The 19,829-nt window shown below is 44.3% G+C and overlaps 1 protein-coding gene and 1 pseudogene across 1 annotated transcript in view; one reads left to right on the forward strand and one right to left on the reverse strand.

The window, feature by feature from the left end:
* ASIC2 (acid sensing ion channel subunit 2) overlaps positions 1 to 19,829 on the forward strand; it is a 1,093,638-nt gene that overhangs the window by 650,250 nt on the left and 423,559 nt on the right. The gene's annotated exons all lie outside the window — the stretch shown is intronic.
* On the reverse strand, positions 7,920 to 8,570 carry LOC114213844 (THAP domain-containing protein 2 pseudogene; annotated as a pseudogene).

A 19,829-nucleotide genomic window follows, 5' to 3' on the forward strand; every position in this document is an offset into this window, starting at 1 on the left:
CTCAAACCCAGGAAAGTTATCAAGGTTCTTTTTTTAGGAAATTGACAAGCTGGTTATAAAATTTATATAGAAATGCAAAAGATGTCAAATAAACAGAACTGTTTCATGAATGTACAAATTTGGACTACCTAATTTCAAAACTTAGTATACATTTACAGACATTAAGGAAGTATGGTACTGTGCCACACTAAGAATAGATATATAAGTCAATGGAACAGAAATAAAAGTCCTAAAATAAGTTCTTTCCTTGATGGTCAATTAATTTTTGACAAAGGTACCAACTCAGCTCAGTGGAGTAAGGAGGATATTAATATACAAATTTATACCCTTACCTCATAGGATACACAAAAATTAGCTCAAAATTGAGGCACCTGGGTGGCTCAGTCAGTTAAGCATCTGCCTTCGGCTCAGGTCATGATCCCAGAGTCCTGGGATCGAACCCCGCATCGGGCTCCCTGCTCAGCAGGTAGCCTGCTTCTCCCTCTCCCTCTGCCCCTGCTTGTATTCCCTCTCTCACTGTGTTTCTCTCTGTCAAATAAATAAATAAAATCGTAAAAAAATAAAAAAATAAAAGACAAACGGTTCTTTTTTTTTAAATGGGCAGAAGAGGGTCTCCTAGCTGACTCATTCAGTGGAGCATTTGACTCTTGATTTTGGGGTTGTGAGTTCGAGCCTCATATTGAGTGTAGAGATTACTTTTAAAAAGACCTGGGAAGCCTGGGGCCCCAGTCGGTTAAGCATCTGCCTTCGACCCAGGTCATGATCCCCCGGGTCCTGGGATCAAGCCCCGAGTGGGACTCCCTGCTCAACGAGAATTCTGCTTCTCCCTCTCCCTCTGCCCTTCCCCCTTCCCTTGTGCTCTTGCTCTCTCTCTCTCAAATAAATAAATAAAATCTTCAAAAGAAAAGAGTAAATGGGCAGAATATTTGGGTAGTTATAATACCAAAGAGACCAAAGAATGGTAAATAAACACATGAAAAGATATTGCATGTCATTAGTCATTAGGGAAATGCAAATTGAAATCACAATGAGATACCACTACATATCTATTAAAATATCTCTAATAAAAAAAACCAACAATAGTTCATCTTGGTATGTGAAAAAACCAGAGGCCTCATTCATTCCAGGTGAAAGTATAAAGTACAGCCAGACTTAAATTCTCTTGTGCTCCTCTGACTCTGGGCTCCTAGTTTTTCTCATAGGTCCTCTGTGTGATTTCATACAACCCATTTGTGAAATTCACCCTCTCCTTGCTTTCCACATGCCCAAAACCCCACTCACACAGAGTGTGATGAGTATAGAGTATACTTTATTCTAGACACCTTGTGGAGCGAAGGAAGAGGGAGTAATCTACACTAGAACACTTAGAACAACTGTACATAGAACTTTTGATGTTCTTAACATGCTCTTAAGCTATCTCAGGGAATATTCACAGGTCCTTCACCCTATATTGTTTCAACTCCATACCCTCTCTTCTTTCTTCTTTCCATCCTTCTTTCCACTCCTTCTTCAACCCCCCAAATATATATATATTTTTTTCTCTTCTTTTCCCATGAAGATCGGTTTATCTACCTTTTTTGAAGGCCTTGTCCATTTTCATGCCAAGTGGCTTATCATGGCATTGCCTCAAACCTTGGTATCAGCCAGGTTTCTAAATTGAAGTTATAAAAAAGAAGGAAGGAAGGAAGGAAGGAAGGAAGGAAGGAAGGAAGGAAGGAAGGAAGGAAGGAAGGAAGGAAGGAAGGAAAGGGAAAGGGAAAGGAAAGGCTCCTGATGATTTAAGCAGAGAAGACCTTTGTTGAAAGACTGCCTTGCTCAAAGAATTGCCAAGAAGACTGTAGAATAGAATCATCTTCAGAAAATTAGCCGGAATACAGGTAGGCTGTGCAGGATAGCCCACACTCTAGAACAAGGCCAGTGAAAACCCTGCTTCTGCCACCATTGAACCCAAGACACTGAAGTTCACACAAATGAGTCTGCCAACCCACCCATAGAAACAGGATGCCACTGCACCCCTCCACTACTGCTTCCAGAATTCCCCACCATCATTGTTTCTTGGCCACAAAGTCTGGAGTGAGTGTTTCTGATTGGTCAGACCCAGGTCCTGTGCCTGCCTCCTAACCACAAAAGAGACTGGAAAAATGAGTCATTGGACTTTTCAGCTGTTAGGGTGAGAGACAGTCTCTTCTTCTCACCAAATTCCATACCATAGAGAAGTCTCCAAACATAGGAAGGGAATTCAGATGCTAAAGAACCCCAAAATAGCAAAAACAGCCTTTATGACTAATTTGAATAATGAGAAAATGTGCTCAACATAGTGATTCAGAAATTCTGAACACCCTGATTTTCTTTGCCTAAGTTCTATCTTACTGTGTGAAGATCCAAGCTAATGAAGACGAAAAGTTGGGGGTTTGGCCTGAGTAGGAAATGCAGGGCATTCCCTAATTCTTTGCATTGTTATGCACATCTTGGCCCTCCCAACCATGGGTCCCCTCTGTGTAACTATGCCTTGTTTGCCCAGGGGCTGGCACAATCCTTGAACAGCCCACACCTCCCTCCACACTGTGAAGCAATTACAGTTCTGTAAACAAATGCTTACCTTCTCCTGCCCAGCTGCTATTTAAAGGAGTCTTGAAGCCAAACTTACCTTTAAAGGGAAGAATCCTAATTGTGATGGAGATATATATTGTGGTGGAAATATCACAATTACCATGACATTTTGCATATTGTATATTAAGGTAGAATTCACCTAACAATATTGAGCCACCATTATAAATATACACTTCTCATGACATTTTCTGGGACTCTCCCAGAGAGCTCCTGGTTAGAATAAAGTAGAAATGTCAAATGCAGGGAGCCCTCGACTCGGGGCCAATTCTTATTTTATTATTCAGCTCATTCTTGGCTGCCTAATAAAAGCCCATAATTTACTCTCATGACTTCTACGTGCTCTTTGGAATAATCTCTTTAACTGTCTAAAAAGCAGGAGAATATTCACTTGGGAATTCATGTTAGACCCAATGCCCAGTGTCCTCCCAGGCAGAATTGGAATGTGGAGGTCTTAGTAACCAAGGGGGCCCCATGGGTATGCTATCTTTTTCCTACATAGATATGTATATTAAAACATAAGCCTTTTTATTTTAAAATAAAACAAATAAAGAAAAACACAAAATAAATTTATAGCTTGAAAAAATATATTATCATAAGATCCTCATAACCACCATCTGGGTCAAAAAGTAGAACTTGGCCAGTGACCCCAGAAGTCGCTTCCATGTGCCCCTTTCCAGTCACAGTTTCTCCCCTTCCCTCCAAAGGAACTACATTCTGACTTCTACAGGAAACCATTCTTTATGTTTTCTCTATAGTTTTATCCCCCAAATGTGCATCTCTAGGGACCAGAATTTAGTCCTGCCTGTTTAAACACCTTGGCATGTGTTTTAAGGCACTACAGGATGCTCTCCATCCCTCCCTGTTTCTAACAACTTACACTGTCTGGGGTTTGCTGATTGCTCACTGGTCATGCAGCTCAACGTGCTCTGCTGTCCCCTGCATTTCCTGCAAATGGGCAACTGAGTCCAGAGGCCTGATCACATTCAGGTTTGATCCCTTTGGCCAGACCACAAGTGGTACATCAAGAGGTAACTGATGTCCTTCTTCCCTTTTATAATGCTTGTGGCCATTGATACTCAATGCCTAGAGTCAACCATTTGTTAGAGGTCACAAACAATGCTATTCTAATGTAATCACCTCTTTTCCATTTATTATTTGGAATACCTCTATCAAGAGATATTTTCCCTATAGCGTTCCCTTTAGGAAAAGCAGAATCAATACTTGCTTGATCCATTCTCTTTCTTTATCAGATTTCAAATAATGAACTGGTTCCCTATCATCTTCCCCAGCTGACCAATTATATATACATATAAACTTTATATATTTATAAATGTGTAAGTATGATTATGAACACAAGTATTTAAATATAAGTGATGGGTTTTAACCCATTGCTATTAACCTTACTGCAGTTCAGACAGACTCACCTTTGGTCAATGGGAGTTAACTTTAACTTGGCCTCCCAATCCTTTAACATGAATTTAGTGACCTTGGATAACCTCTTTGCCATCTAATATGAAAAATATTCCAGACATCTTGCATGTTTCCAGCCTCAAATCTGAAATCAAACATTTCTCGGGGCACCTGGGTGGCTCAGTTGGTTAAGCGTCTGCCTTCAGCTTGGGTCATGATCCTGTGGTCCTGGGATGGAGCCCCACATCGGGCTCCCCGCTCAGCAGGAAGTCTGCTTCTCCCTCTCTCTCTACCCCTCCCCCCCACTCATGTGCTCTCTCTCTCTCTCTCTTTCCCTCTGCTCTCTTTCTCAAATGAATAAATAAAATCTTTAAAAAAAAAAATGAAATCAGACACTTCTCAAGAAGCCCCGAATCCTTCTGGTGGGAAACAATATTTCAAGACCACCATCTGTGTCCTAGAGATGCTCATTGCTACTAGTTTGGTCATGGTTTCTAGGCTTTTTCAGTGGACAGAGCTAGAATATATACATACTACAGACACAGATCTTTCAACTCAAATTTAGAACTCCTGCATTTTACCTAATCTCTTCCCTCTTGCATCTGTATCTCCTTTCTGCCAAACTGAGTCTCCTGGTTTCTTAAGGATGCAGGAGATAATAAGATTAGAATTCCCCATGATTAATCATTTGCTTTATCTCACATTATCCACTCAACCGTCTCAGAAAAACAATACAAATGCTATTACCACAAATATGATTACCGAAAATGATTGGAAAAAACATCTGCATATGGGGCATCTGGGTGGCTCAGTGGGTTAAGCATCTGCCTTCAGCTTAGGTCGTGATCTCAGAGTCCTGGGATGGAGCCCTTCATCTGGCTCCCCGCTCAGCGGGGAGTCTGCGTCTCCCTCTCCCTCTGCCCTTCCCCTCCTCCCCCAGCTCGTGCTCTCTCCAGCTCTCTCTCTTAAATAAATAATAAAAAAATTTTTTTAAATCTGCATATGCTCCCCTCATTGTCCCCTGAACTTGTGTAATTGTATTGTATCTATATTTTCCAAATCATATAGCCTTGCAAACTATGCTCTCTTGCGTTTTGGTCCTCATTCAGTCTTACTCTTATTTATTTATTTATTTATTTATGTATTTATTTATTTATTTACTTTTATTTATTTATTTGACAGAGAGAGAGGTAGCGAGAGCAGGAACACTAGCAGGGGGAGTGGGAAAGGGAGAAGCAGGCTTCCTGCCGAGCAGGGAGCCCGATGCGGGGCTCGATCCCAGGACCCTGGGACCATGACCTGAGCCGAAGGCAGATGCTTAATGACTGAGCCACCCAGGCGCCCCAGTCTTACTCTTATATTAGCTGTGTGGTAATGCTCATCCACAGTCCTTCAGACCAACATCTCTGGTTTTCTGAAGCTTGTTATCTAGTAAATCCCTCGGGAAGAGCTCCTAGGAACACCATTCCTTGAATTCTTACATGCTGATAGTAGTTACCTGTGCCCTTTGTACACGAAAGCCAGTTTTTCTGGATATAAAACTCCTAAATTATATTTGCTTTCCTAAGGTACCTTTAAAAACATTACTTCATTGTCTTCCAATATAAAACATATTGTCAGAAAGTCTGATAACCTCATTTTTCTTTCCCTTATAAGCCATTTCCTCTTTTTTTTTTTTTTTGGCTACATGCCTAAGTAATTGTCTTCTGCTTTATCATTCTCTTCTTAAAGTACAGCAATTTTACCAAAACATCTTGCTTTGCATCATTCAGGCTCAATTTTTCAGGTACACTGTATGCATGTGTTCTTTCAATATGTAGGTTCAGATCTTTCATTATTGTTGTTATTTCAGGAAAGTTTCCTGAAATCATAATTTCTAGTATTTGTTCTTTCCCCTGGCTTTGGTCTTGTTTTTCAGGGACCCCTATTGCTACATATAAGATAGTCCATGCCTCTTTCAGTATTTTCATTTTCTCTCACATTCCTTTTATCTTCTTTTTTTCCCCCACTTATTTTTAGTCTTAACAATTTTCTTCCTTTTTACTTTCTCTATCTGTAAGGCATTCTTTACTATGTCTGTTTATTCTCATGTTCCCTCTAGTTTGGGTCTTCATTTCTGAAATGACTTTTATCTTTTCTTCTAACATTTTCCTGATTTGTCATGTGACTTCTGAGGTTATGATTATTACGACTCTCACTTATGTGGATGATGATGTCATTTCCTTAATGTTTTTTTAGCTCATTTTGAAGTAATAAGTTGCAGATTTTTTTTATGAAAAGATTTTATTTATTTGACAGAGAGAGACACAGCGAGAGAGGGAACATAAGCAGGGGGAGTGGGAGAGGGAGAAGCAAGCTTCTTGCCGAGCAGGGAGCCCAATGCGGGGCTCGATCCCAGGACCCTGGGACCATGACCTGAGCCGAAGGCAGACGCTTAACCGACTGAGTCACCCAGGCGGCCCTAGGTTACAGTTTTTATTTGTTTTGTAGGTGTCTCTTTCTGGCATACTTTCGCCACCTATAAAAATGTTACTATGTTCCTTTTTCTCTTTGTTCTAATAATAATTTTGTGTGGCTTTCACCCTCAACATTTTTATAATGTTTTTTAAGTAAATGCAGTTTTCCTGAACTTTGTGAAGGAGGCCCTCGTTCAGGGTAGCTTTTCTAACTGCACAGGGCTCTCTCTTTGGTTGCTTTTGTGTTGTATTTAAAAATATGGCAGCTCACCTTCTGAGATTTCCTGGCTCTGTTCACCTACCCCATTTTTATATGGACTTTCTCTTTCTTTTGATTCTATTACTCCTCTTCTACTCAGTTTTGGTCCCACACCCAGCAATTTCTCGTCAGTACGTGGACCCTGTTTTGGGGATCCCTGACTGGTCATTTCTCAACATACACAGGGTCTGAACTGCTCCATCCCTTCAGACATTGCCACAGACCCCTTGCATTCACCCACTAGTAGATTGGGCAGAACCTTCCAGTTTCTTTCTTTTTTTTTTTAGTCATATTTTATGTTGGTTAACTCCTACTTAGCATCTTATTTAGAATGCAACATAACAATAAAAAATTATTAAAAAAAAAAAGAATGCAATATCCCAAAAGGTACAGGGGAAAAAAAATTGTTTTCTAATAGAAATTAAACCCATGTCAAAAACAGTTCTTTAAAAGTAGTTTTATTTTTTTTTAAGATTTTATTTATTTGTCAGAGAGAGAGAGAGAGCACAAGCAGGGAGAGCGGCAGGCAGAGGGAGAAGCAGGCTCCCCACTGAGCAGGGAGCCCCATGCAGGACTCCATCCCAGGACCATGCAATCATGATCTGAGCCAAAGGCAGACGCTTAACTGACTGAGCCACCCAGGCATCCCTAAAAGTAGTTTTAAAAGACAGAACCAGAGGGGCGCCTGGGTGGCTCAGTTGTTGAGTGTCTGCCTTCAGCTCAGGTCATGATCCCAGGGTCCTGGGATCAAGCCCCACATCAGGCTCCCTGCTCGGCAGGAAGCCTGTTTCTCCCTCTCTTACTCCCCCTGCTTGTGTTCCCTGTCTCACTGTGTGTCTCTCTCTGTCAAATAAATAAATTAAATCTTTAAAAAAAAAAAAAGAACCACAAACACCTTGCAAGCATACAATTTCCTGGCAAAATCTTTAAGTCTATAATTCTCATGAAAAGCACTTTCATTCTTTTTCAAATAAAAATTTCATAGAAAGTTTCCATCCTTTTTTGTAATCAAGTCTTCATAAATTATACAGTCATTGTTACTTCAAGTAAAACTTTATCAAATACCCAACTTTGGCATAATTTCCTTAAATATTTTTACCTTTGAATGGGCATCAAGTCCTAAGCAAGCTAATCTTAAATGAAGGTACTCTTGGTCTGTTTTAGAGACTTGGAAACATTTTATCTTATTGATCTTGTTCAAGAATCTTGAAACTTTCCAAAGGAAGACTGCTTAAGGCAGCTGGTAAAATGTGTTCTGATGTGCGCTTGGGTAATATGTTCTTTGCTTCCAGATTCTTCACCAGGCATGTGGCTTTGATCCAGCCTCCTGTTGTTCTGTGTTCTTTCCGTAAGCAAGTTTTCATTGTCTTGCTTAAGCTTGTTATTTCTTTTTCCAATTCAATTATCCTCTTTTTCTTTCTGGGGCCATAGGATTCTTAAAAGCCTAACAGTGTTCAAGTAGTCCTTGCTGACTACTAATGTTTGATCTTAAACTAGACGGTCCTGTTGGAGTACAACTGTTGTTGTTCTTCAAAAGATTCCTTAACTTGAGTTTCATGGACTCTCAATGGGTACAAAAATCTAAACTGGTTGGAATGGCATCCATTTTAAGTCATCAGGTTTGTCCTGTTGAGTCAAAACAGGAGACTTCAAAGTGCTTTGAACAAAGAAAAGTGTCTTCCTGGCACAAAATTGTTGCACCTAAGCAGTTGAGCCCATGCTTTTCTTCGTCCAGGATCCAGAGGAAGCCTGCGGAGGCCGATGTTCACGTGCGTGTTGTGGGTAGTAACACAACCCACAGCTGCACAATTGGCCGGCCTTCCCCAGCCCCTCATTCAGCCCTGTCCTGAACCTGTTCTGAGGCCCTTGCTGCTAGGCTTCCTTCTGACAAAGGCTGGGCAAGCGAGGCAGGGGAAGGGCCACCGAGAGGAGTCCTGGAGGCCGGTGGGAAACACTGGTGTGTGTAAGGGGGCTAGGGGGGTGGTGCCAACCTTTCCTGTCTCTTTATTAATATGGCGGACTTGAGCCCTGCACAGCAGACAGTCCCGAAACTCCAGTGGGACACAAGCTGCCCTGTCCCGGCCCCCAAAAGGGAGTGGGACTACCGCGTCTCTTTGGCAGCCTTCCTTGGAGCAATTACAAAGGTGTCTCTTCCCTTCCCCCCATGACTATAAAACTCTCCCACCTGGGCAGAACTTCCGGTTTTTCAACTGCTGTTTTCAAATTGCTACCCCACCTCTCTGCTTCCCAGGGAGCATCTGTTGGCTATTTGGGTATGATTCTTTTCTCGGCTCCATCAAGTACCTGACCACGCCCTCTGCTGCCTCCCACGTAGATACTGAGACCACGCAGGGCATGGGGTTTAGTGATTTGTCCCCACTTACTTGTGCGTTTAGGGTTCATGGGAGTAGCTCATCACCTGGTTTGCTGTCACTGTCTGTAGTTTTGGTCTCTAGTTGCTCTGTCTTATGTGGGGAAATTGCTGAAATTCAAAAACCATGTTGCCTTCATCTTTTCTAGGTATAGGTGTTTTTTGTTTGTTTTTATGTGAACAAACTGGCAATTATTTTCCATAAGAATCCAGATTTTTGGTTTATCTTAAGAGATTCCAATGTCTAGTTACACTGCACCTGCATTCCCACATGGCAGCAACTGGCTGGGACTAAGCAGCAGCATCTCCCATTAGATGGATGTGGGCTCTCCTGTTTGTTCTGTGCCAACCCCATCCCTGGTTTCATTGGCCAGATGACCCATTTACACAATCTTCCTGGCCTTGCATGCACAGAAGGCATCTACACTGTGACTCCTTTTCTGGGGCCACTGACAGGAAGTAGAAAATACCCAGGAGCCTCTTACCTTCTTACCCAGGGTTTTATGCTGGTTAACGCCCCACTCCATATAACACATTTCCCCCATAGGAATCCGGGGTTCCCCACTCCTTTATTTTTTAAAGATTTTTTTATTTATTCTACAGAGAGAGAGAGCATGGGGAGGGGGAAGGAAGAGGTAGAGAGAGAGAGAATCTCAAGCAGACTCCACACTAAGTGCGGAGCCCCATGTGAAGTTCGATCTCACAACCGTGAGATCATGACCTGAACAAAAACCAAGAGTTGGATACTTAACCAAATGAACCACCCAGGCACCACCCAGGGGTGCTCTACTCTTAATGCCTCTGTCCCTTCCAGATGTGTCTCCTAGAATCCCTTCCTGCATTTGGGTTTCTCCCTCCCCGGGCCAACTCTGTCCAGCTCCTAGTCCAGTAAAACACTTACAAATGCTAAGGCTGCCTGTGGACACGGTTCATAAGAGAAGGCCCCAAGGCCCATCTGATAAAGTCAGAAATGTTGATTACATGGTAGCCAGTTTTAACAAGACATAGGCAGGAGACAGAAGGAAGAAACTGGCTAGCAGCCAGGGTTTCAGTGGGTCAAGCAAATCAAAGTCCTGGTTCTGGAGCACGGGGCTGGAGCAATCATCAGGCTGGAGCAATGAAGGGGAGGGTCATCTGCAGCTGGTGAAAAGGGAGAGTAGTATCTGGGTATGCAGCAGGGTGGGGTGATGGGAAATGGTCAATTCTGCCCACTGTGTGCCTCTCATGTACAGCCTGGTACTCAAAGAGGTGTTGCTCGCCAGCTGCCTTTGGGCCACAATCCTAAGCTGTAGATCCAAAGAAAATATTTAGACCCTCGAGGAGATGCTTGCAATTCCCTGAAAAGCCTCAAGCTCCTACACCTGTACATTGTACTTTCTGCTCCTCTTGTATTGACTTCCCTCCATCTTTGCCCAGGCAACAAAACACCTCAGATCTCACTTCCTCCAGAGACTTCTTGGGCCAAGTGCAGTGCCTCATCTGGGCTATCATGGGTCCCCAAGTGCAGTACTCATCACATTCTATTATCTCTTCCCTTATTTGTTTCTACCAAGCTAAGAGCTCCTTGAGAGCAGGAAGAGGATCTTACTACATTCTGTATCTCCTACACCTAGCATGTTACAGGTGCTCAAAACAATGTCTATCGGTGCTTCTGTGCTCAGAAGGTATCACACAGATGCAGCTGGTACCAGTGTCCATTCTTAGGCGAATCACAGGACACCAGCCCAGTCACCCCTGGCATGCAGCGCTGAGAGAGCTGAGTGAGCTCACAGCATCTGCCTGTCTCATCAGCATCTTTCATCTCCTAGGACTCCCTTTACAATCATTTTAATTACTTTATTGCAGGTTTCATCAGGGAGGTAACACGAAGGAGAGCAAAGAGACTGTCGGGCCCCTGACTTATTGTTCAGAGATAGGAACAATGTCCCGTTAACCATGGAAACTCGGGGATGCACAAAGGTTTTCGGAATCAGCTGTCATCATTGCTCATAAAGTTTTCAAAGAACATATTCAGAGGCAAGAATGGGGTCTTGGAGGAAAACACAATGGCAGGAGGGAGGAAGCAGGATGGCTGTCCGTCACTCCAGTGGGGCATCCTGCACACCTTCATCCCAAACGTGTAGGACTGCAGAGAGGGTTTACGGGTCAAAGCTGTTGTCTGTAAAAGGTGGATTTACCTGCTTGGTTCTGGACCTCTCTTCTCCTCTCAGCTAATGCCACTCAATTCCTTTCTATAGACCTGTATCCTTAGGGAAATTTAGATATCCATGGTTAGAAGCTGTGGACACTAAGGGAACCTGACTGTAAGTCCACAGTGACCCAGGGCTCTGATCCACAAACTGGGTTTTTGCCTCCTCCAGGATAGAACCCTCAGCATAAACAAAGTTCTAGCTCTGGAAATTGAGGCAATACCTTGTACCCAAGCCTTCTTTGTTGACCTACCCAGTGCTCTAGTCAGTGGTTCTCAATCTTGGTTGTATATTGGAGTTATCTGAGGGTTTTAGACACACCAATGCCTGGACTTTACCCCAGACCAAAAGAATCAGAATCTCTGGGGATGGGGCTTGAGCATCAGTATTTTTAAAATCTCCTAGGAACACTGATTACCTAATGCTTTGCAACAGATCACTTAATGACTTAAAACGATAGATAAGCATTCTCTGACAGCTTCTGTGCGTCAGGAATCTAGGAGTGGCTTAGTGGTTCTGGCTCAGGGTCCTTCATGAGGTTACAATCAAGATGTTAGCTGGGACTGGAGGATCTGTTTCCTAAGAGGTTCTCTTTCACTTGGCTGTTGGCTGGAGGCCTCGATGACTTGCCACATGGAGCTCTCTATAGGGTTATTTGATCATCCTCACAACATGGCAGCTAGCTTTCCCCAGGGCAAGTGATCTAAGAGAGAGCAAGACAGAAGCCACAGTGTCTTTTGTGACCTTGCCTTAAAGTCACACTCCATTGTCTCCACAATATCCACTTGGCTACATTGAATAGGATAGTCCTATTCAGAGTGGGAGGGGCTGCCTAGGGACATGTATACCAGGAGGTGAGGCTTTTGGGGGGCCTTTTGGAAGCTGGCTATCATTGCAGGTGTCTCTAAAGTACAACCAAAGTTGAGAATCATTGCTTCTGGTCCCTTTGGGGCTGAGGACCTGCCTTTGTCCTGCTTAGCTCAAAGCAAACACTACAGATTTATTATGTTTATTCTCTTCACACAACAGCCAGAGTGGTTTGGGTCTTTTTAACTATAATGAATATTTTTGTACATAATTCTTTGCTCTGCTAGTAGATTATTCCCATTGGGGTAGATGCTATAACATGAAAATCCTTGTTCAAATCTCTTTTTTCCCTTGCAGGGAGGTCCAACTATTTTGTGGTTTTGTTGGTTTTTTTCCATCTCTGATTGTTTATTTTATTTTTAGCATGTGAATCTAGCCATCCCACTCTATTCAAAATTGAGCAACAGTCTCCCAACAACCACGGGGTGAAGTCCCCAATCCTTCTCTTGGTTGATGGGCTTCTGGGTGATCGGCCCTTCTCTTGCCCTCCAACCCCAGCCTCATGTCACTCCACTTTGCCCCTTGCTCACTGCATTCTGGCCACACAGGTTTAACTTCAGCTCCTAAAACAGGTTACTGTGCTCTGCTCCTCAGGGCCTTTGCACAAGACCTTCCTCCAAGTCTGACTCCTATAATTTGTACTTACCCTTCACGTATCAGCTCCCAGGCACTTCTTCAAAGAGGCCTTCCCAGGCCAGCCTAATGGGTTCTCCCATAGCCCACCCACTACCTTTCCCTTAGAGCATTTATCACAATGTGTTATAATGCATTTATTTGTGTGATTACTTGCTTACTTCCACTAGACTGGAAGGTCCATGAGAGCAGAGATCATATACTTTTCTCTGTTGCCCACCCCCTTAGTACCTAACACAGCATTGTGCACACAGTAGGTGCTCACGAAGGGCTTACTGAATGAATGTTTATAAAATGAAAATCAAGGCCCAGAGACAGAGACGTGCCCAAGGCTACCCAGGCAGGTAACAGGATACCTGTCTGGGACTGATGACAGATATGCCAAATTCAAAATCTCCACTTCATATCTAGTGTCCCTAGAATCCTCCACCCCTGTTCCTGGAATCCCATCCTGTGGAGAATTGTCTACACCACCTGCTCTAAAGCTAGCTCCAAGGGCTCCCCATCAATGGAACAGCCAAGTTTTTGTGGCAGGCAAGGGACGACCCCTTCATTAGAAAATGACGGTCACCTTTGGCTGGGCTCTTGTGTTGTGCTGGGGAGGGCTCTTATCAAGGTAATCCCAAGTCTGTCCACCTCAGCTCTTCTCATGTTGAGCATCCATGCCCTTGAAACAGCCCTGGGAGTTCCCATTTGGCCTTTGGGGATGCTGCCAGACAGCCTGTCCACAAAGGTGAGTGCACTGGCTGTTATTATTTAATGATCCCCCAAACCAGTGAACTGTTTGTTCCTGTCACTCTCAGGGAATGTTTGGCAAAAGTGAGGGACAACTCAACAATAGCCTCAGGAAGACTTCATGCGCCCTGGGCACTAGGCCAGGTGCTCTGTGCTACTGGGGGTGGCGGGTTGCAGGATGTTGGGGACAAATAAAGAAGTGAAGTCAGATCCTTTATCCTCCTAGCCCCTTCCAGCTCCCAAGTCCCTGGGATGTACCTTCTACTCCCAAAACCAGCTTTGTTGGGGCCACACCTGACCCTGTCTGCTAGGGGAAGGCCAGGGTCTAAGTCCTCTGCCCACCAGAATATGCCAGAATATGCCCATTCTGGGAGTCACTCCACACCTCTTCTGCTGCTGCAGAACCCATCAGCAGATCTCTGTGAATGCCTAGATAGAGGTTAATGGCAGACCTGCATATGACAGAACCACCAAGGAAACAGACAAATCTCCACTTGGGCCAAATGGCACCTAAGCTCAGGAAAAAGTACCAACCACCCCCGCTCAGCATGTGCATGCACATACACACGCATGCGTGTAAATCACAGACTCCGGCTCATTCAGCCTGGATTCCTTCACCCTGGGTACCTCTCCCTCACCCATGGCATTACCAGATTAATCCCAGGCACCTTCCCAGAACACTATGAAGCTTGGGTTCCCATCCAGGTGGCTCCCTGACCATTGGTCTAATCCCTTCCTTGGTAGGTTATTTATGACTCTCCCCCATCTCTTCTGTCTGATCAGCCTACCTGCCATTCATCTCTCAGCGTCCAAGTCCCCATCATCCTTTAAGGCACAAATTTGGCCTCCTCCATGAAGCCCCCATTCCTGCAGCTGGAAGTGATGCCTCCCTCCTCTGAACACCCATAGCATTTTAGCTCCACCTCCTCTACGACTCTTGAAACCAACGGTCTGCTTTCTAACCATGATGTTTTTATACACATTTTAACAACTCCTTTCCCTCAACTATTTTATACATTTAACTGGTTTATACCTGCCTGCTTGTACTCTCCAGAGAAAATGTGCCATGAGAGAAAAGTCATTGGCTTTGGTGTATGACACAACTGAGTGGGTTTCCTCTCTCCTCCTTCTCTCCCTTCCTTTCCTCCTTTCGTCAATATTTCTCAAGTCCTCTACGTGCCAAGTACTTTGCAGCAACCTAGCAAAACAATACGCAAACGATGTTCGGCCTCTGTCCCAGTGGAGTTGACAGGCTAATGGAGTTCTAAACCCCAGGCCTTGCATTACATACAGGCTGTGTGACCTGGCAAAGTTGTATAATCTCAAAGAGCCTCACCTCCTTCATCTACAATAACGAGTTTTATAATAATTATCGCCTGGGTGTTCTGTGATAGTTAAATGGAATAACGTATACAAAATATCTAGCCCTTAATATATACTCAATAAATGTGCATTTCTTCCCCATATTCCTCATTATTAGAGAGAACTCTCAAACATCATAGAGACTCAAGAGTGTATGTTGAAAGGGAGGAAGGAGGAACAAAAAGAAGGAAGGCAAAGAGGGAAGCAATCATGAAAGTTTGTCGGAGAACTGTCTCTGGATTGCCCGCACCCACCCTGCCCTCTTTAGTTTCCCATCTGCATTGTAAAAGGGATGCTGATTGCAGCCTAGGAGAAGCAGCTCTAGACAAGGACGCCAGTTTCTGCAGTCCCTTTTCGGTTATCCCACATGCAAATCCAGTCACAGAGCCAGGGCTAGGAGCCCTTCCATGGACTAATTAACGTATTAAAATAAAAAGATCCCTCCAGTGGTTTTCAGGGTGCCAAAAGCTGTTGCCCCCAGGCTGCCCACTGAACTTCTGCCTTCATATTTATAACCCTTGAGTTCTCTCCTTCCTGGCTTCCCAGACAGTGGTGCAGACAAAAGGACCATTTATAACAGCTTTTCTGACAGCTGGACATTATTTAATTAAAACTTCTGGCAGCCACATAGTGTGCTGGAGGCTATTTAAAGTTCTCAATGGCAGGAGGAGAAATGGGGAAACTTACAACCCTTGGGGGGCGGGGCTGAGGGGCCCTAGGGTGGGCAGCGGCCAGGGCAGACTCTCAGTCCCTTACTGTGAAATGGCATCTCTCAGAGCCCTGACTTTTGACATAGGAGTCTCTGTGGGAAAAGGCAGACATGATGTTCGTCCCCCAAGGCATCTGCTTGGGGTGGGGAAGGGGAATGTTTGGAGAACCAGCAGCACCAAACTGAGCAGAGTACTCATTTTTCCAGATCAGCCACCCATATTTTTCAGAACAAGAAACTAAGGCACAGAGAGGAAAAGGAACTTGTTCAAAGCTGCATGGTAACTGCTGCAATTCTGGGGAAATCATTTAAGTATCCTGGGCTTTATTGCTGCCTTTATGTATGAGCAAAACCTGTCTTGCTTACTTTTCCACACAGCAGCCATATACCTGCCAGTGTCATCCTGAAGGGCTGAACTGCTGCACGCGTTATTCTAGGTGCGAGCAGAAATGCAACCATGGATACCAATGTTGGATCATCTGGTCAACCCCAGCAGGGGCAGTGGGTTTGCATTTAGCTGCTGTAGCTACAGTTTGCTGGACTTCAGGTAGCAACAGCTGGGATAAGGGGACAGATCTCCCCATAATAGAGCAGGAGCTAAGAAAGGCAAGTCTACCATAGGGTGCTGTTACCTTGGAAGAGGAGTATAAGGCCAAGTATGAATACAGATCGTAAGGACAATGACCATGATAATAGCTCCACTGATTGAAGGCTACTATCACCATCATTGGTATTACTATTAGCATATTTCCCTTTCAATATTTCTATAAAATATGTGATTTACTGGATTTTACAGATGAGGAAATAGAAGCTCAGAAAATTAACTGCATGCTGAAGTTCCCCAGCCACCAGTAGGACCAGGATTCAAACCCAACTCTGTTTGATTTCAGAGTGTATCATCTTTCCACCATCTTGGTAGTTTTCAACCAGAGCTGCACACTAGAAATCAATGCTTTAAAACATGCAAGACTGGGGTGGGGGGGTACCTGGGTGGCTCAGTAGGTTAAGCATCCGACTCCTGATTTGGCTCAGGTCATGATCTCAGGGTCGTGAGCTCAAACCCTGAGTCAGGCTCTGCACTGTGGGGAGTCTGCTTCTCTCCCTCTCTCTCTCCTTCTGCCCTTCCCCCTGCACACTCTCTCTCTCAAATAAATAAATAAATCTTAAAAAAAAAAAAAAAGACATGCAAGGGCTTCCACCTTACTGCAGACCAATGAAGCCAGAATCTCTCAAGGTCAAGACCTGGAACCAGTACTTTGGAAGTGAGTCTAAGGTGTAGCCATGGTTGAGAGCGCCCTGTGAGACGGCACCACACTGATAGCTCCTGCTGGTGTGATTTCAGAGGTATGACTCACTCTGACTGCTACCTCCCCACTGCTGCTGAAGTTGTCCCAGATGGCCATGGCAGGCTGCTGCTTGGGGGCCAGGGCTAAGCATCACTCTGATGACATCTATTGACCCCAGTCCTCTCTGTGGCTCCCATGGTAGCCCTGATGGGGTCACCATTCTGCCTATAGTTTCAGTTCCTACTCCTGTCTCAAGAGGTCATCACCCCAACCTACCAACTCTGACCACTCTGCTAATCTCAACATCCCCTAACAGCAGGCTGATAGTATCCGTTAGGATAAGTTCCTCGGGAAGCAAACTCCAAGATGGAGTTTGGCATGCAAGAAGTTTATTAGAGCATACTCTGGAGATCAGCATCTATGGAAGGTGAAGGAAGGTGGGTGCAGTGAGTCTCTCAGTGCTGAAGGAGGATCCAAGTGGCATGTCACAGCATCCACTCCATCCCTTAGCAGTGGGATGGGTTTGCATGGGAGCTGAGGAAGGATCTTCCCCTCCAGAGAGAATGACTTTATTGGAGCTCAGCATGGACCTGCCTTGAACAAGGCTTTCATTAACCTTGCTCTATAGTATCATTACAACCTTCCTGCCCCCCTGGGATCTTCACTTAATTTGCCTTAGGGGCTCAGCTAAAAACAATTGGAGGGTCTTGGTAGATCAGCACTCCCATTTGGCCTTCAGCAAAAGCCTTTGCATCTGGCTGCCACACCTGACTCTCTCCCACAGTGGCACTCTAGAGGACTACAGAGCAGCTTTATTCCCCTTCTTTCTTTTTGGTTTTACCAGCATTTGGGAGTCAGTCACCAGCTCCAACAGTTGTCATTGTTACAACCTCAGGAACCAAGACAGGAGTTACCTGCCTTCCTGAACTCACAGTGAAGTGGGGAAGATAAAAACAGAAGCTTGCAATAAAAATGCCATATTGCCATGAAAATGGCATGCACACAGAATGGCCGCAGTCAGGGAAAGGAGTGATTTTCTCTATCTCGAGGCAGGGCAGGGGGAGGCTGCCATGTTAGAAAGAATTAAGGAAGACACTGGAATGCTGGAGATTTCAAAGTAGTAGATGTTTGTCCAGCAGATGTGATGGGGAGAGCATTCCAGGAGGGTGTCTGTGCAAAGTCTGAGGACTGAACCATAGCATGTTAGCAAGCAGTGTGTTCTCCTGGATGTTGTGTGTGGGGGGTGGACTGGGGGGGCTCAGGAGAGGAGATTGGAAAGATAGGCAAGGGCAGAAAATGGAGGTCCCTATACCCATGCAAAGGAATTTGAATCTCACCCTGAAGGTAATGAGACCCCACTGAAGAGCTTTCAGCATGGGCTATCATGTCTTTATAATGTATGACATAATAAAGAGGAACCTCTGTCCTGTTTTTGCTTAATCTATCTTCTGTTCTCTGGACCTGCCATAAGCTTAAAAATAAACCTCACTTTTGCCTTCTACTGCTCTTGATTTCTCTTTGCCTATCTCAGATTGAGTATAAATAAATAAACCCATCAGCCTGTACCAACTCTTCCCCCACATCCCCCATTTATGGTTGTTGGGACTTCTTCACAGAGCAACTGATTCACAGGCTCAGAAAATGTTATACTAGGGTCCTGGGAAACAATCTCCTAACCCCCATCTCCTGGCCTCTCTTTAAGGAGGAAGGTTCTGACCCCTGCAGAGGGGAAATAAATTATCCAAGTGCACACAGATGGTAAGGACATGGATGGAACTTGCCCATTGTTTCTTTTCCATATATCAGGTCAGCTTCTTATGTTCCTGTTCCAGGAAGAAAAGTCAGTCCCGAACAAAACCATGCCACTGGGGATTTTGTCTTCCAAGCCCTCCCCCTAAAATCTCTTCAACTGTGACCCTTCCTCCCAGCTGCAGTCCTTTCATATAACCCTGAGCACACAGACCCTTCCTGTTGACCAAGACACATTCCAGAACCCTACCCTCCTCTGCTCTCTAGGAGAAACCTCTCTGCTTTTCTTTATACCTTCTTGCTCCCCCAAAATGACACAGACCCATGTTCCATTCCCTCTATTATATTAGTGATTTCCAAGGAAAAATAGACATTTCCCTAAACTAAAAGGTAAAAGATAGTGTCCCAACTCGGCCACTTCCTCTGACATTGTGCAAACACCTTTATTTCCCCGTGTAGCTAAGGTACATTTAAAAAATTTCTTCAACATCCCTTTTAGCTCTGCTACTCTGAGATTCTGATATATCCAATGACTTGATGGAGAAAGCTCTGTCGAGCTTAAAAGAGTAGATTATGTGTGTCTCTTCCTAACTTCCATTTTGTATTGGGAGCTTGAAGGCAGCCATGGTGGGAATACTTACGCCATGAAATTGGCAAATGTTACAAATCCAGTCATGGGGCTTTGGGAGGGAGCTGGTTTATTAGTACCCCCACTGAATCTATTCGCTTATCTCGGTCAAAATTGTCTGCATTCTCACAAAGACTCCTGAAAGCAAGTTATACTGTAGCCCAAAAGAAAAGATTTCTGATGGGAAAGCAAGCAGATGAGGAGGCACAATGTGATTGTCCGTTTCCTGTTCTGTATCTTTGGCTCCCATTCCTGTTCTGTATCTTTCTCCCGTTATTCTCTCTGCCTGGAATTCCGCACCCTGCTCATCCATCCTCAGGTCTCAAAATTCTACTACCAATACATTTCAAACCAGCTCTGTAAAATCTTCTCCAGTTCCCTAGTGAAGGTTAAATTTTCCCTCGAACTTGTAGAATAAGTATGTCAATACATTTTGCTTCCCACCTGGACAGTAAGTTCCCCCAAAGCATGAACTGTATCTTTGCCACTTCCTCCCGGAGTTGGGCTAGCAGGGTGTGCAGCAAACAATGCGTGTTCAATAAGTATCTGGGGCAATGAGAGGCTC

The sequence above is a fragment of the Eumetopias jubatus genome, unplaced genomic scaffold (assembly GCF_037043125.1).
Source record: "Eumetopias jubatus isolate StellerSeaLion01/CBP00866 unplaced genomic scaffold, mEumJub1_p1.0 scaffold_10, whole genome shotgun sequence".
Classification (NCBI taxonomy): domain Eukaryota; kingdom Metazoa; phylum Chordata; class Mammalia; order Carnivora; family Otariidae; genus Eumetopias; species Eumetopias jubatus.